The sequence below is a fragment of the Canis aureus genome, chromosome 23 (genome assembly GCF_053574225.1).
Source record: "Canis aureus isolate CA01 chromosome 23, VMU_Caureus_v.1.0, whole genome shotgun sequence".
Classification (NCBI taxonomy): domain Eukaryota; kingdom Metazoa; phylum Chordata; class Mammalia; order Carnivora; family Canidae; genus Canis; species Canis aureus.
This window is the reverse complement of record NC_135633.1, coordinates 44445583-44463107: the sequence shown is the minus strand read 5'-3', so window position 1 is coordinate 44463107 and position 17525 is coordinate 44445583. Positions and strand designations below refer to the sequence as shown.

The following is a 17525-nucleotide window of genomic DNA, read 5'->3' as shown; positions in this document are numbered from 1 at the left end:
TCATTGCTTCAGTCTCTGTGGTTTGGGTCGTATTTTCCCTCTGCAGCCCAATTTTAATTTTCTACATTATCTGAGTGGTAATTATCTCTTGGAGAATATGTGATTAGACGACTGTCATCTGGACTCTCATGCTGCTGGAATAAAGTCCGTCCAACTTAACTCAGCATTGAGGGCTCCTGAAGAACCTTTCCATCTCTGCCTTTCACCCCTCCCTTTCACTCACCAAGATCATCGCTCCTTGGTAGAGGGGCCTAGAAGAGGTTAGATTTGTGAAGCCCTGCAGTGGGTGAGTTCATAGTTGACCAACTCAAGAACCAATGGAAAAATATGGCAAGGGGATAGTAGGCATACATCTTTGAAGCTCTCGGGGTGGGGGGGACTTACATTTACTAAAACAAACCAAGTAAGCAGACAAGACTTAGCTAGTGTGTGAGCTAAGTCTTCTGGTCTACCACCCAGCCCAGTTGAGCTGACTGTAGCTCCATATGTGAACCAGACAAGACCAGACAAAAAATACCTGGCCGAGCCCAGCACTAATTGTTGACCTACCAAACCTTGAATAAATAAAACCAAACCCACCAGGCCATGAATAAATAAAATGTTTGTTGTTTTAGACCAAAAAAAAAAAACCCCAAAAACAAGCAAACAAAAAAAACAACTCCACAGTAAGTCAATCTTCAAATTATTACACTTCTTATTTTATTAGAGATGGATGTTATATAGTTAATTATTCCTCGTTTGCTATAGGTGCTTTTCAGAATTCTTTGGAAGAATTGCTTTAATTTGTTATGGATAATGCCTATATTAAGAGCCCCCTTTCACCAATATCTAGGCCTCTATCTTAATGTTTAATACTGCTGGGATTTTAGGAATTCTCTGTCGAGTCTACTCTCTGGGTCTCACACATCCCTCCCATCCTTCCCTCTCAGCTGTTATGGGACAGGGTTGAGAGGTCCAGGACACTTTCTTCCATCTTCTTTTATTTTTCTCAAGGCTTTGTCCCAGATGCCTCTCTTTCTTCACCCCCTCCTTCTGTTCTTTTTCTGGTCCCAACCCCGGACCTCTTATTCTTAAGTCATTGGTTTTGGGTTGCAAGGAACAGCCATGCTCTCCAGCCAGCTTACCTTGGCAGAGGGTTTGTTATAGGAATCTCAGATCTCAGGAATGCAGGGAGCAAAGCTCCACCAGCCTGCTGGAAACTGCATTGGGAAGGCTCTTTAATTCAGGGGCAGCACAGTGCACGTTCCTGCTCATCTCCTGTATGCATGTGTGTGTCTTTCTCGGGGTGAGATCTCACTGCTGCTGGCCTAAGTTGGCACATCTTCATCCTCAAATGAGGCAAGGTGAGAGGGAGGCAGTGTAGCTGGCAGGGGCAAGTGTCCATGTCATTAGTTTGGGGAGGGGTGTCATGGGACTGCCCTCTCCTCATGGACTGGGGGGGATGATCCCACAAAAGGAGTCTGTGGACGGGTAGCTCCCCCAAACGTCTTATGCCTCTTATTCTGATTTCTCAACAGGAACAACTTGAGTCACCTTTACTGGAAATCATTTTGCTGAAGTCCTGAAACTGCAGTTCTTGAAGTTAAAAGGTAAGCAGGAAGTAAATTTGTACCTACTGAAATTCTCTTCTAAAGGAAGCCAGTGTTTGGGGAGAGATGACTGTTGCTGGCATTCCTCAAACATGCCCAGTCCTGTATGTACTCTTTTCTCTTCTCTGCCTGGCCAGGTTCTTGTTGATCCCTGAAGGTCTTAACCAGTGCTACTTCCCTGGCAATCAAGCCTTTTATTTGTTTGTTTGTTTGTTTGTATGTTTTTAAGATTTAGTTTATTTATTTTAGAGAAAGCCCATATAGGGTTGGGGGAGAGCAAGACTAAAGCTGATTCCCTGCTGAGTGTAGAGCCAGACCCAGGGCTCAGCTTGATCTCATGACCCTGAGACTGTTGCTGGGTTGCAGGGTTCTTGTCTCCCAGAGTTGAAAGATGAATCTCGTGGGCAAAAGGGTGAAGTGAAATGAAAGTTTATTAAATGAAGGTAGGAACAGAAAGGAAAGCGAAGGTGTACCCTAGAGGGAGAGTGGCCCTGATAGGTCACCGTCGAGGGCTTTTATGGTGGGCCTTTTATAGAAAACTGACCAGGGAACTTAGTAAATATCTTGTCTATAACATTTAAGATGAACAACATGGATTTGTAAATGTTATGAAAATATCTCGTCTATATTTAGAACCAACAGGTGGATTTGTTATGTCCCCTTCCCTCTGGTTAATATCTTGTCCACAGCATTTCTCCACATCTGGGATTTCTCTGAGCCTGAGCGCATAGTGCCCTACCTCTCTCTCCCTAACTGGCCTCAATTGTCCCTTTCTCAAGACCACGACCTGGGTCGAAATCAAGAGGCAGACGCTTACCTGATGGAGCCACCCAGGCGCCCTGAAGTCCATCCTTTTTATTCCCTCCTGGTGGATAGTGACTTCTCCAGGCTTGGAACCCCCGTAGTACCATCCCCTTCTCAGTGACGTGCGTCCTAATGAGCCCGGCTCGGTCATTGTGGGCCCCTCCCCGGGCTGCCCTTCTTCCACCCCACCCTGGTGTTTCCACGCTTGATTGTAGTCGCCTCTTTGCAAGTCTTCCCGTAAATAGCCCCCTGAGGGCATATCTGAATTGTGCCTGGATGCTCCGTGAACATTCACTGGCGAACCTCGAACCTTGAACCTCGCCTCCCCCCTAGCCAGCCAGCTCCACCCTGTCATTCTCAAGTCCATTCTGTTCTTTGAGGTTCATCAGAAATTGCTAATCTCTTGAAGCTAAGCTTTTGCGTCTGACATTTATCTTTTATGGGCAACATGGGCCCGGGGTTAGAGCAATAACCCAGAAACTGAGAGGGAAGGGAGGTGACAGGCAAGTCAGAACAGCAGTGACCTTGGGGGCCCGGCTCCCCAGGTGGCCTTCGCCTGCCCCTGGCTGGTGTTGAATGGGGGTTGCGTGAGGTGGCTTTTTGGTCGTGCTGTGGTTGGGGCCCCTCCTGTTTGCTGGATGGCAGACCCCCTCCTCCATCCACCTGTAAGATCTGAGCACCATCTTGGTCCTTCCCCTTGGAAGCCACTGCTGCCATCACAAAACCGGGGGCCCTGTCGCTTACCTGTCCTCCCCACCCCCGCGTTCCCTCCAGAGAGAGGGCCCTTGACCTACTGCTAGGAGATGCAGCCTGACCCTGGTGTTTCTCCCCACCCAGCCAGGCCACTTCCTTGAAGAAGTAGTTCTCTTTCTTCTAGGACCTTCCAGTCAGTCTTAGAAGTTTTATTTTTGTTGGGTCTTATTTAAATGAGGGAAATTTAATTAGCTTACATTAATACCACGCTGTCCTACTCTATGAGTAAACTGAAAGACACTAACAGGGGTTTAATCTAGCCACATCTTTTTTTTTTTTTTTTAATCTAGCACTTCTAATGCTGCTAATGCTGGTTTTTCTCTCCCTTCTCCTTTAAATAATTGCAAATGCTTCTATTAATCAAGGCGGCAGAGCACAGTGCTTTATTGCCATGTGGAATTGTGTAGTTAAATGCGATTTTTAAAAAAATGGCTCAAATTTTAATTAGAAAGCAGATTGTTAAATGACATTTTGATTTGTCCTTCGATGGGGAATTGGGAAATAGACCCATGGTAGGAAACCAGGTTCTAGTCCAGGAGGCATATTAACTTAGGAGCAGGATGTGATTTCAGTGAGTCATTGTTTTCCTGAAATAGGCTGTCTTCTCTGGTTTTCTGTTCAGAGGGAGACCTTCCTCTGTAGCTGATAGCACCTTAGGTTAGCATTTCCCCAGGAGAGAGTCCAGCTTGGAGTCAGTCCCCCACGCAGGACACAGGATCAGGTTCCAAGGCCCTTTTGCTGGGACTCCTGGAAAACATCAGTATCGAGAAATCAGCAAACCTATTACAGTGTCTGTAATGAAACAAAATATTGGGCTACGTACTTTAATTCCCATTGTGGTGTGATGAGAATAGCATTTTCCTGTTAAAGTGACTGCTTTCTTGTCTCAAAAGCTGGTCTGTGCATCCCTCCTGAAGGGCATCATAGAAGCAGCCTGCATGTGGCCCAGGTTGGCCCCATACGCTCCTTATGTGATATCCCCCACCTTGAGGTTGGCGTGGTGGTAGGATATCTAGGCACCCCAGAAGGAAGGTTGGTGGGGGGGGTCACCAGTGAGAAGACCCCTGGCCTTTGTCATTCCACATGACTCCTCTGTGCCTTGTAGGACATTTTATACTGTTACAGCAGCTCACAAACTTGAATGTCTTGAGGGTACTTCAGACTCACTGGGTGCAACGTTTGTCTCAGTGTCTTTCTACCACAGCCCCTCCGCACACCTCCCCTCCTCTGTCTCGTTAGGGCACACAGCCAGAAACTGGGGAGTCATCTGTTAACACTCACCTTTCTCTTCCTCCAGATCCCCAAGTCCTTGCAATGCTTCTAATATAGACCTTGAATTCATCTGCAGCCCTCCCATGTCCAGTCCCCAAGGCCAGTGACACCAGTTAGTTGCCTAGGTCCCTGCAAAGGCTTTTGAGCTACTTGTCCCGCTTCCACTTTCCCTCCATTCTGCTCATCACTCTGGACTCAGAGTGATCTTTAAAACGCTTGTCACACCATTTCACTCCTTGCTCACACCTGTCACAACCTCCTCCTGCATGTGGATGAATCCCATATGCCCAGCATGGCCCACAGAGAGGACTGCATGGTCTGGGGCTCCAGACCTGGCAGGAGGCCTCGCAGCACTGGTGACATCATGTTCAAGCGGCTTGTGAGACTCCTTAACCTTTCACTCTTGGCTTCCTCAGCAGAGTGTCATGAATTTGATTTTCCAAGGGCAATAAAATAACTGTCAGCGTGGCAAAGGAGTTCTTAGAATGGATGTCGTGTTCTGGAAAATGGTGTAGGGAGTGATTTGTTCCTCCAAACCCCAGAATATCAACTCTTAGAACACAGAGGTGGACTACTATTTCATCTGGAACTTTTTTTTTTTTTTTTTTAAGATTTTTTATTGATTCATGAGCGACACACAGAGAGAGGCAGAGACATAGGCAGAGGGAGAAGCAGGCTCCATGCAGGGAGCCTGATGCAGGACTCAGTCCCAGGACCCTGGGATCACACGACCTGAGCCAAAGGCAGACAGGTGCTCAAGCACTGAGCCACCCAGGGGCCCCTTCATCTGGAACTTTAATAAGCAAATAAGTAATATGTAATCTGCTAAAATGTTAATAGCTTTGCTACTCACCAAGTAGACTCCCTTCCAGATAGTTTAGTGTCAGACGTGCAAACCCTTTAGCTCCAGAAATCATGACTGGAAGTTGGTCCCCCGCCCCCCCACCTTCCAGAAGATATTGAAGACTGACATTCTACACGGAAAGCATTCAGCTTTCCTTTTTAAAGTTTCTCCTATCCTGAAGCCCACACATGTTCCTTACTTAACCTTGAGCTTATTAACTTTTGTGTGGTTTGTGGCACTGTGCACACACAAACACTTGAATCAGTGAAACCTGTCTCTGCTGAGTGACACTCTCTGTTCTCCTCGGGCCTTCCATTCAAGGTAATTGATGGGGAAACTGAAATTCCAGCTGTCGTTTTGGCATACTATGACCTCAAATCAAGACAATTTTGCTCTGATCTTGAACTTGAGATTTTTTGTGATTTTTTGTGATAAAGTGGTTCACTTTGATGAGTTACAAACACAGATCATAATGAGAAGACCAGGCAAAGTGATCCTAATACAGGTGCCATGGGAGCACAGAGATGAGCCCCTTCCTTACCCACCTCAGGGCCTGGAAAGTCATGAAATGATTGCAAGAGTATTTGACCCATGGGATGGGTCTTTTTTTTTTTTTTTTTTTAAGATTTTATTTATGTATTTGAGAGAGAGAGAGTACGCACAAGCAGGGGGTGGGACAGAGGGTGAAGCAGACTCCCCGCTGAGCAGGGAGCTCACCGTGAGGCTTGATCCCAGGACCCTGGCTTCATAATCTGAACCAAAGGCAGATGCTCATGGGACTGAGCCTCCCAGGCACCCCCAAGAGATGGGCCTTAAAGGAGGAGTTTGCCATAGGGAGGAGTGGCTGGGAGAAAGGAGGTGGGAAAGGGTATTTGAGACCACTGCCTGGATGGGGGCCTGGGAGGTCAGCAGGGGCATGGCCCACCCCGAGAACTGTCCAAGGGTGGTTGTGGCTGCTGCAAGTGAAGGCGTGGGCTGGGGACTGACCACAGGCCAGGGCCCCGATCTTGCAGGGGAACACTGCCATGACATTCTATGCTGGGGCTTCCCAGATCAGATTTGTCTGATCTGTTCCAGGGATTCTGTAGGCATGGTCTCTACTTTCAAGGCTGCTTCTTGATGGCACTGACCCAATTCAGATACACAAGGCCTTTTACCAGGTTTTGTATGGGACTCAAAATACCCTAGACTTCCAAGGCATGTCTATAGGCTCTCTACCAGAAATCACAAAGACATTTTTAGAAATTACTGAGATGTGATTGGTGTTAAATTACTGCCGTGCTGGGGTTTATGAATGACTCCACTTCCTGTTCCTTTGGGGTCTGGCTGCCTGACCGTGCTTAGAAGTGGTATGTTTTAGGCTCCTATGAAGCACAGACCTACAGGCCGTTGGACTTCCTATGGATGTTGGAAATGGCACTTTAACTGCAACATCAAAACCATCTTGGGTTAGTGATAATTTGTAATTGCTAGGAATCTAGATGCTGAATTTAGCAATTACTTAGCTTGGCTTTCTCAGTGTTAGTTTAGCATGATTTGGTTGGTGGTTAACCTTGACATATAAAGTAATGCATATTTATGCCAGGGATATTTTTTGGCTCAAAAGTTCCCAACAACTAGACTTTAAAACCTATATGAGGTTTAAATGAAAATCCTTTGTATGCTTTGCTAAAGAAGATGCATGCATCTCCCTCATTTGCTTGTGGGGATGGACACATTGTAGCATCCTTTGCCCTGCCTCCACAGGCAGTGATTTTAGAAGAATTTAGAAATATTTACACTTTGTAGAGCTTGAACAAACAGGAAAGTCAGGCAGGAAAAATGCAGGTAAGGAAGCTGTTGCAGAAATCCTCATAAACAAAGTTGAGGGCCTGACCTACTGGTAGTGGGGATGGAGTAGAGAGGATATGTTTGAGAGATGTCTAGGATAGGGACTGGTAATACTTAGGGAAGAATTTGATATGAGGAAAAGGGGCAGGGGAGGTGTCCAGGAAAACCTCCAACTTCTAGGCAACATTAGTAAGGCTTTTACCATTCAGCAAATACTGAACCCTTGATAGGAGAGGGAGGTAGACAAAGAATGGTTAACTCTTTGAAAAGGCAGAGCAAGAGAGGGGCCGTTTTATTTATTTTTTTAAAGATGTATTTATTTTAGTGAGAGAGCATGTGTGTGCACGTGCAGGGTGGAGGGGCAGAGGGAGAGGGAGAGAGAATCTCAAGCAGACTCCTTGCTGAGTGCAGAGTTCCACATGGGGCTTGATCCTATGACCCTGAGATCAGACCTGAGCTGAAACCAAGAGTCAGATGCTTAACTGTGCCACCTGGGTGCCCCACGAAGGGCCATTTTAAAGGCATAAGGGTAGGCAAAAGGGTAACTGATGTTGACTAAGAGGATCAGGAACGTTTTCTCAGCAGCGAGGGTGTGTAAAGCAGGCCAAGTTGGAGAGCCCTGGGACTGGGCACAGGTTGGCCTGTTCGGCTGCCACCTTCCGAGGGGACAGGGCTGTGATTGCTCGATGTGATGTTGGAGACAGGGTTGGGCTCGGCACTCAGAGCCTTGAAGGCCAGGCTGAATCCGCACCATGTTTTGTTGGCCCTGAGAGCCTCGGAAGGCCTGCTGGCTGGAGGACTGAGATTGGACCTCGGGTTAAGTGATACCACTCTGTCTGGAGATTGAGGAACCAGGAGGTGGAGGCAGGAAGATGTGTGGGTGGGTGGCAGTGAAGACCTCGTGGTGGAGGGGAGAACATGCCGGTGCCTGCATCTGCCTTGGTTGCCAGCAGCCTCACAGTGGTCACTGTGTGATGGGGTCATCCTCCTTCCCCCCACCCCCACATCAACCCTCCCGAGAATGCCGACACGCCACTGCATAAATATTTGATCGCTGCTCGGTTTACGGCTGCCTTTTGCAGAGTATTTGAATTTGGGCAGCAGACAAGGCCTACAGGGGAGCACAAATTATAGGCTTCAAGACATTGGCTGGTGGGTTTGTAGAGTCCTTTTGGGATTGATCCTCTCACCCCTGGGTGCTCCCTCCAGCTCCCTCCCACCAGCTGAGAGCTCTGGTGGGGATGCACGAGGTGCAGTGCTGCACACCTTTCAGGTGAGCTCCTGCCTCCGGGTTCCCTGCCTGTCCCTTGTAACACCCTCTGAGTTACAGCCTGTCCCCGACTCTCAGTCCTCTTGCGCTTTCTCCTTCACAGCTCTTCACTCCTTGACATATTCCATCTTCGCCTCTCCTCTGCCTCCCACTGCTAGCATGCACGTCCTATCCGAGCAGGAGCTTTGTTTTGTTCATCGCTCCATCCCCACTGCCGAGATGGTGCCTGGCGCATGGAGGTGGTCCCGGGTCTGGGGAAGCAGTGACTGAGCAGATGCACCAGTCTGCCTCTTCCTCACTGACAGCCAGTCGGTGCCTGGCCTGTGGGAGGTGCTCAGTAAGTGAATGAATGAGTTGGTGGGAGAGTGACCCTGGGGTGATGAGCTCGTCCCCAGCGCCCCGCTGCGCAGCAATTGTATGTGGAGTCCATGAATGGCTAAGAGAGCTTGCCTGCGTCCGAGACTGATGCTCTTGATGGGGTGAGCCCTCCTGTTTTCTCTCTTTGAGGAAGGCCCAGATGTGCAGGCTCGAGTGCGTGTGGTTGTGGTTGCTATTCACACTTGAAAATTCAGTCAATACCTCACTCTCTCCCAGTTTGTCTGCCATCAGCCAGGCTCTGTAATTAACTTGCTGTAATTTAGCTCAGAGATGAATTTTTCATCTTAAAGATGCCATAAACAACCATTGCTTAGGATATCTTGGTTGTTAATGAAGTCCCTGCCTACCAGAACATGAAGACTGTGCGGCATGCTGAGGACTGTTCGTTAGCTGACACCTGGCCATGGGGGCGAGAGGACAGGTGGATGAGTTATGGCAGGGCTGTGGTCCTGTATTCCTGGGTTCTCCCCAGCAGGCCCATGTGCAGTCAGAGCCCTGGGTGGGGGGGGCATGTGGTGCATCTTCCTTGGTCACGTTTTCCCCAAAGATTTAGGGAAAATAACATTTAAAGAATATTGAGGGGCACCTGGGTGGTGCAGTTGGTTAAGGGTCCAACTCTTGGTTTCTGCTCAGGTCCTGATCTCATGGGTCATGAAATCGAGCCCTCTGTGCTCAGTGCGAACCTTATTGAATATTTTCTCCCTCTTTCTCTTCCCCTGCTCTCTCTCTCTCTCTCTTTCAAGTAAATAAATCTTTGAAGAAACAAAAAGGGTAATGAAGCGAATATGGATATCTGTTTGAGGAGAATTCAATATGGGTAAGAGCAGGGCTCTGGAACCAGACTGGGTTTGAATCTGTCCCACCACTTACTCGCTTTGTGGTCCTGGGCAAGTGATCTCACCTCCCCAGACCTCCGTTCTCGCCTCTCAGGTGGGAGCCTGTGACCGATGAGAGCCCCCCGCACAGGGACATGGTCAGCCTTCAGTGACAGCCACAGCAGGCTTTTATCGCGGTGCCATGAACATCGGCCAGTGTTATAAACGACTGCTTGACATTTTTAGATAAAAGAGGAGACAAATGAAATTGTATTCTTGCAGTGGCTCTGCCCCAGACCTGGCCTCCAGGGATGAATGTTCACTCACATCTGCCACATTTGAGATGGACAAGTTAGCAAAGCACGGCCTCCAAAAACAAAATAAAAAAAACCAACGCATATAATTGGCGGGTGTGCATGTTTTCATGAATTTCCCCCAAACCTTGCCTTAGTTTTGAGCTGTCACAGAGTCGAGCTGTCATTAACAAAGTGATAGATGAGCGATGCTCACGTTTAGTGCCTGTGTCTTATCTTACCTAATTGAGTAGCAGGTGAATTGAGGGAACCTACAGGCTTCGATACAGCTGCAGCCTTTCTGAGCGCTCGCACAGCCGTGACTGGTTGCTTGCCTTCCATTCCCAGCAGCCTGTCACTCATCAAGGCACAGAAGACTGTCCCAGTGGAACCCGGGTCCATCTCTTCCCTCTGGTTTCTGAACCCCATGCCATTCGTCTCTTGGTTTCCCCTAGAGGCAGAGAGCTCCCTCCTCCAAAAGTAGTCGTCTTCCACCATCAGTTCAGCTTCTGCCTTCCCGGGCACGGCTGACCCAGAGGCCTGCAGCCCACGGCTCCGTTCTCCGGTTAGGGACCTCCGGCCCCCGAGCTGGCACTCCTCCACCTCCACCGGGACGTGGCTTACCTCCGAGCGGCCCTCGCTGCGGGGAGGTTTTCTCAACCCAGTGGATATCAGCCTATGAACAGACTGTGAAATTAGGGGGTTGCATGGGCATTTTTCCTAATCACATGGAACAGAATACTACATTTTCGGAGTGGTTGCTCGGAGTAAGTTTCCATGTTCCCTCGCAGAACTTTGGTTTCAGGCCGTGTGGTGTGCACCGCTGGTTAACTGTGCTGCTTTCTGAGCGTCTGAGAGTCTCAAAAGCCATTGTTCCCAACCCTCTTGCAGGAATCTCGTTACTTTATTTCTCTTTGGTTGTCTCTTTTGTCCTTTCTGTGGTTGGATTTGCTTCAGGTCAGCGGGTTTTAAACAGAGTTGCTGTGCTGGAATGAAGTTGCTGGGCGCCAGGAATTTCTGACTCCTCATTAAAAGGAGCACATTTAAATAACAAGATCCATCCAAGGCCCTGCTTCCCCTCTGTCCTCTCCTGGGTGCCGTGAGAGGAGTGGTGGTTGAGCACTTAGAGCTTCGTGTCACTGCAGGGCAAGTCCTGGCAGGACACTATTTCTTCAGGGCTAGAAGAGCCTCCTCTGTTGCGGGTTCTTGGGAGGTGCGGGTGCAGGCGGCCTGCGTTCATGCGGGCTTCTTTCTTTCCTAGAGTCAAGCAGGAGAGGGGTCATCTTGTCACAAGTTGTCCTGAGAAATGTGACTGTAAGTTGAACAAAAAGAGGGACGTGGCTCCAGAGGCGGAGCAGAATTGGGAATCAGCAGGGCGCTCAGGACCTGAGCTCTGCGTGTACTGGGGGTGGAGGGGAGGGGGACACCCCGGACGGGGCACACAGGCCCCGTCCTTGAGGAACAGCAGGTGTTTGGGGTGCCAGGGCCTATCCCCAGCACTGTGCTTTTGTAATCCCATGCGGTCCTCACATCTTTCTGTCACTGGTCATACTGCCCTGACAACCCCCTGCCCTGCTTCCATTTAAAGTCCTCCACCTGGCCAGTGGGTGCCATCTGACTCTCCTCGTTTGAAGATCTGCGACCGCTGACTGCAGGTGGACTAGATGCTGCTGTGGTCACACGACAGTACTGCCAGCACCACACTGCTGGCCCAGAACCCGCTCTGCCTTCCCCAGGGGTGCGTCCATCAGTTCTTTTCCCTTCCTTGTCCTGGTGCACTTCCCCCTGTGATGTGAGCATTCTAGAACTGCCTTAACTACGTAACAAACAGAACAAAACTCTTGTCCCCAGAGCCCATAATCCTGATCCTTTTTTTATAATAGGAGGAGGAGGATGCTAGCTAACCTGACCTAGTACTTAGTATGTACCAGGCATTTTTCTCATCAGTTCATTAGACATGATCTTTATCCCCATTTCTCAGATGACAAGTATGAGGCCTGGAAGGATGAAGCACCTTGCCCGAGCTCACAGGGCTGGCAAACGGCAGAACCGGGATTTCAGCGCAGACACTTAACCTCCAGGCCCTGTCCTGGGCTGAGCAGTTGCTGACTGGTGGTCTCCACTCTCTCTGCCCCTTTCCTCTCCGGGACCTACTTGTATCACTGCCCCCTCTTTGCCTCCCCTGGACCGGACTCTTGCATCCCACTGTGCACTTGCCTTCTCCGCTGAGATCTCCAACTCCGTGCGTCCCAGCTTCCCCACCCCCACTCAACCTGCCTTGCCTCTTCTCCACGAGCCTGAACGGCCCCTCCATTCTTCCACTTGCTCAGGTTCTAGTCCATTTCTCTTTTCACCCTCTGGTTCTAGTCTGCTGGTGAATCATGTTGAGTCCGCCTTCAAAGGACACTCAGGATCTGAGCACTCTTCACCACATCTGCCCCTTCCCTGGCCCACGCCACCACGTCACACCTGAATGATGCCCAAGTGTCTTCACCAGTCTCCTTGCCTCAGCCCCGTCCCCCTGCAGCCAGTAGTCCAACGGTGCTCTTTTTAAATACGGGCAGTGCCTTCCAGTGGCGCTCATCCCGCCCTCACCTCTGCACGCTCCCTTCTGCCCTCTCCAGTCATGCTGGCCATGGCACTGCCTCTCATCCCACTGGTGGTGGGGTGGAGGCCACACTCGGGCCTTTGCACATGCTCTGCCCTGCCTGGAGGGTCTTCCCAAGAATCCGCACAGGTCACTTCCTCACTTTCCAGAGTCTCTGGTCCAAAGTCACCTTCTCATGAAGCCTTCCTTGATTACTCTAAATGCGCCACCTCTGTACCACCCCCCTTGACATTCTCTGTGGCACATAGCATCATAAGACACACATTCTGTTCATTTGTGGGTTGTCTGTCCCCCATGTCCTCATAGGCGACCCAAAGGCAGCATTCCGCCTGACTTGTTCGTAGCCGTAACCCCGTTATATCCCCCGACATACAGTAGGTGCTCAAAACAGATTTGAGCGATAGGTACTTTTATCTCTGGCTTCTAGATAGACCAACTGGAAGTCTGAGAGTTACTTGCCCAGGGCCACAGACCCTAAAAGTGCCAGGACAAGGAGGGAAACCCCGACATGAACTTAACTGCTCTGTATGCTCATTTTCTTGTTAAATATGTAACCTGCACAGTGACTGGGGGGGGGGGGGGGACGCATAATGTGCAGGAAGGCTCTCGTAAACCCCAGAGTGCCAGAGGAATGGTACCTAGCTAATTTACTAAGAACCGCAGCTTTTCACATCTGTGTTGTTCCACAACCTGCCTGAAGGCTCTTTTGTGTTCTTGGATTTTTATTCAGGAGTAGCTGACACTGGCTTCGCCAAATTACCTACTTTCTTCTTCCTTCTGCCCTTGGTGAGAGAACTCTGTGCCTCCATGTTGGTGTCTGGTGGCTCCTGTCTGTCGGGGGCTCTGATCCCCCCGCTGGCCATCAGGTGGAGAGCCCCCCGGACCTCAGGGCCTGTGAGCAGCAGGGAGGGGCAGGAAGGAGGGTGGCTGGAGCTGGCGTGCACGTGGGTGTCACTGTGTGCTCATGTCTGCGTTCCTGGGAAAGGCGCTGATGTTATCAGCAGGTGCTTAGCGGGTGTCAGGAGTCCCGTCTTGCACAAGTCTCCTGGCAGCCTGCCCCCCCCACCCCGCCCCCACATTCTGCGGCAGACTGGAGCTAAGTGATCACAGGCCCATTATGGCTAAATACCAGGGATGGAGAACGAAGTGGGCACACTTGATGAACCACAGAGCTGCTGCTCTCTAGCACACAGTTTGTTTCCCTGAATGCAGGGCAGCTTCCCCAGCCTCCTAGCATGGGGCACGGAACAGCTCAGGCCTTCTAGTGCTTCCTGTTAGGGTAATGACGCAGCCCCCCTCGCACATACCCTTCATCCCCAGTGTTCATTCATTTGCATGCCTGCTTTCCAGGGAGGAAAAAAATGCAGCCATTATCTCGGTGGGCACCTTAAACTGCCTTTTCCAAATTACAGGAGAGGCATGGCACTTGAGAAGAGGTGACCAGTGAGGAGAGATGGAAAGAAGGCGGGCAGTCTTCCGAGGTGGCTGTCTTCCCTGGGGAGTCACCACCTGGGCCTGGCTCCTGTACTCGCATCGGTTGTGCCGGGATGTGAGGGTGCAGTTGACACAGGTCGCACCTGATTGTGTGGGGATGTGGGGGTGCGCTTGACACAGGTCTCAGCCGCTTACCTCTGTCACTCGGCCAGGCCGTGCTGTTCCCCACTCGCATCCTTCCAGCAACCTGTGACATCGGGTAAAAACAGACAGCAGGGAAGTCAGGTGACATCAGAGCAGCCTGGCCCAGGGTGAAAATTCAGGCAGGATATGGTGCATCTCAACCAAGGTGTGCCGCCCAGCCCAGGGTTGGTGTGCAGTGATATTTTTCAGGACTTAGGGCAAGTCTGGCTATAGGCAACAGGCTTTATCCGCTGCCAAGTGAGACAAGCCCAGTAGGGCCCGGGCTCCCTCTTGCATACCCTTCCTGAGGCTGATGGGCAGGAGCCAGGCATGGACTTCTGAGTTGGCATCCCATCACCCCATGTGCTTCTAGGGCATGCCCAGCCACCAGAGGCAGCTAGGTGCGGCATGAGGAGCAGGGTTCCCAGGCCAGCTAGAGCTAGGGGAATTTCAGCTGGACTGTTGACCTTCTATAGGGCCTTCCCTAAGCCCCAGCTCTCTTGTCTGCAAAAAGTGGTCACACACAGCCCCAGCTCCCTTCTCCTTGTCCAGGTGAGCTTTGTGTGTTCATAGATGGCCATAGTGCGGTAGCTTGACAGTCCGCAGGAAGTGATAGCTGCCACGCGGCAGTGGGGTACCTGGAAGGTGTAGTGGGGCCCCACAGAGAGGACTGGAGGACTTTGGAATTAGGTCTGAGTTCAGATCCTAATTCTGTTCATTCCTAAAATACTTAGCAAGTGCTTATTAGGGATTTTACGCTGGGGTTGAGACTGCTGGCTCCCTAATCATATTTGATCTTGAGCAAATCCCCATGTTCCTCTGAAGCTCAGTTTCTTCGTGTAAAAGGGGTAAAGAATACCAATCTTTCAAGACTGTGTGGAGAATGACCTGAGCATTTAGAAGTGGCAGCTAGCTACTTTATTATTCTCTACTACAACTTTTTCTGCTGCATTGTAGAATTTTCTACTGTAACTGTGGTTAGTACGAAAGATGAATTGCCTGTGAGACTATTCTCGCTTTGATATTTAATCCAGCAGGTGTTTGCTGAGCACCTGTTATGTGAGGGGCACCATGCCAACCCAGCAAGACACATTTGCCATCCCCCGGGAGCACACAGTCCAGCGGGGGCCTCAGAGCCCCGGCCACTTACTAGCCACTGGCCAGTGCTGCAGTGGAGGCATAAACTGAGCCCTGAGATAGCACTGAGGAGAGAGCCACTGCTTCAGCCTGGGGGAGTTGACCAACGATGAGAGAGACCGCATCAGGCAGGTGACGGTGCAGGGGGAGAGGGTCCCCAGCAGATCGGGGCTGGGTTGTAAAGTCTGTGGGCTCCTCCCTGCTGTGAGTTGAGGCTGAGCTGTGGAAAGCTTCTCAGAGGGCAGGACGTGGCACTCCTTACTGCCCAGGGGAGGCCCAGCACTGTCCTGTAAAAGTGTCATGTGAACCATTCATGGAATTAAAACTTTCTGGTAGCCACATTAAAACAGGACATAGAATACAGGGGAAACTAACAATATTGTCAGTTCAACAGGGGATACTAACAATATTGTCATTTCAACATGAATGAGACTTCAGCATCAAAATAGTATATTTCAATATACTATCAAAGTGTTATTGCAGCAGGAATCAGTATAAAAATTAAAATGACAAATTTTACACGATTTCTTTTGGTATGAAGTCTTCGAAATCTGTGTATTTTGCAGTCCAGCACAGTCCAATTTGGACCACATTTCTGATACTGGAGCCACATGTGGCTAGTGGCGACCACTTGCTACCTTGAGCAGTGAAGGGGTTAGCAGTTCTGGAATATGAGAATTGGCAGTGATTTGTGTAATCCTGAATCTTCCCTCCACCTGAACCAGCCTTCTCCTTTCAGGCCTTTGAACCAGCCTGCCCACCCCCAGATTGGTAACTGGTAGTTTTCAGGGGGCAAAAGAGAAAAAACTGGGGGAACCCCATCATCCATGGGTTATATGGTACAAAACCAAAATGCAAGAATTCCCTGGTGGCGCCTCCCTTTATATGAATCTCTACCAGATAGACCTCCCTGGAAAGCAAGTTCCTCTGTGCCATTTATTGATCACCTGTATGACCTATTAGTGTACTAGATATTTCAGATAATACATCCTAATTTTTTCAACAGCTCTCTAAAGCAGGTTTTCTTATCTCATTTTACAGAGGAGGAAAGTCAGGGCGTGAGAGATTAAGTACTTTGCCAAAGGTTGTGTGACTGGACGTGGCTGAGCTGAGGCTCAGACCTGGTGTCACACCCTGCTTCTTACCTCTGCTCCTGGCTGTTTCCCTATTAGAGTTCAACACTGTATGTGCATTAGGAGCTCTAAACTGGAAAAAATACACGTGAAGACCTTAATAAGCACATGTTTACGTAAAAAACACTGGAAGATGATAATCAGAGAAAAGTCATAAACTTAATTCTGTATAAAAGGATGTGTTCCCACCCCCTGCTCTCTGCCTCCCTGCCTCCTGCCCACGCACACTGGGACCAGTTGGAATGTTGCAGTGCTGACCAGTTGCCATGGACTGGCATTGGTGGGGGAGGGGGCAGGCAGCTGGAGTTTCATTGGAATCGGGTGGGACTCCGGTGTTTGTGAAGTCTTCCGTTTCCCGGGTTAGGGGAGCTAGAGGCAGGGGTGGGGACCAGGTGCCAGTCCCAGTTGTAAAGCTGAAACTGTGTTAGTGGCTTCTCTGTCTTGCTGGGGCTGCTTGCTGGGAAGGAGCCAGACTGCAGTGTCCTCTCCCTCAGGGGCTGGTAAGCAGTGATGTGGCCCCAAGGCGGGGAGTGGGTCAGGGAGATGGGGGGCAGGTGGGCAGGCAGAGGTGGGCCATGACCATTGGGCTTCGGAGTCAGACTCGAGATTGACCTTTGACTCTGCCACTCCCTGATTTTGTGACTGAGGCAGGGCTTTGGATTGATTGCTCGTGGGTGGAACTGGAGCAGTTACTGTGGCCAGGGCTCTCTTCACTGGAAGCTAGAGAGCCGGTGGAGCCACCTCCAGGGAAAGAGGTATTGGTCATCGGAAGATACAGAAACCGTCCGTGTACCGTCAGGACAGAGCCTCGCAGAGCCGGGTCGGACGGAAACTCCACTACAAAGACGGGAGTGCAGTCCCCTGGGCTCCTGTCTCCTCTCCCCCAACCAGCTCTCCCGCTTTCTTCTGCACATGGCATCAGATGGCTCCCCAGTGGCTGCAGCTGTGTGATCGTCCAACTCCAGCATCCCTTACTGTTTCTTAGCATAGGTTTCTGAAATACAGGCTGATTTCTCGAGGCAGGCACACATTTCAGAGGGCCTGGCCGAGCCTGAATGAGCCAGCCCTGTGGTCCAGCAAGCCGAGGCTGGAGCGTGTGGCAAGGTGGTCCTCAGATGGCCCCAGGAGGCAGGGCCCGGGTATTTAAGCATATATGAACTTGAGCCATAAGGGCTGACGTTT

At 50.2% G+C, this 17525-nt stretch overlaps 1 protein-coding gene and 1 long non-coding RNA gene across 11 annotated transcripts in view; one reads left to right on the top strand and one right to left on the bottom strand.

Moving 5' to 3' along the window:
• Positions 1–17525, top strand: part of SMCO4 (single-pass membrane protein with coiled-coil domains 4) — a 62549-nt gene that overhangs the window by 39603 nt on the left and 5421 nt on the right. For 6 of the 10 annotated variants that reach the window (XR_013362413.1, XR_013362418.1, XR_013362415.1 and 3 more), the window contains exon 2: positions 1518–1589. The gene's annotated coding sequence lies outside the window, so the exon portion shown is untranslated. Of the gene's footprint in view, positions 1–1320; positions 1344–1517; positions 1590–13679; positions 16844–17525 lie in introns of those variants that run through there. The other 4 variants (XR_013362417.1, XR_013362419.1, XR_013362420.1 and 1 more) reach the window with 4 other exon arrangements.
• On the bottom strand, positions 3564–15202 carry LOC144295059 (uncharacterized). Its single transcript, XR_013362422.1, has 4 exons — positions 14373–15202; positions 14086–14137; positions 10091–11105; positions 3564–3893 (listed from the first exon to the last, which is right to left on the bottom strand). It is a non-coding gene; the product is annotated as an uncharacterized LOC144295059 (long non-coding RNA).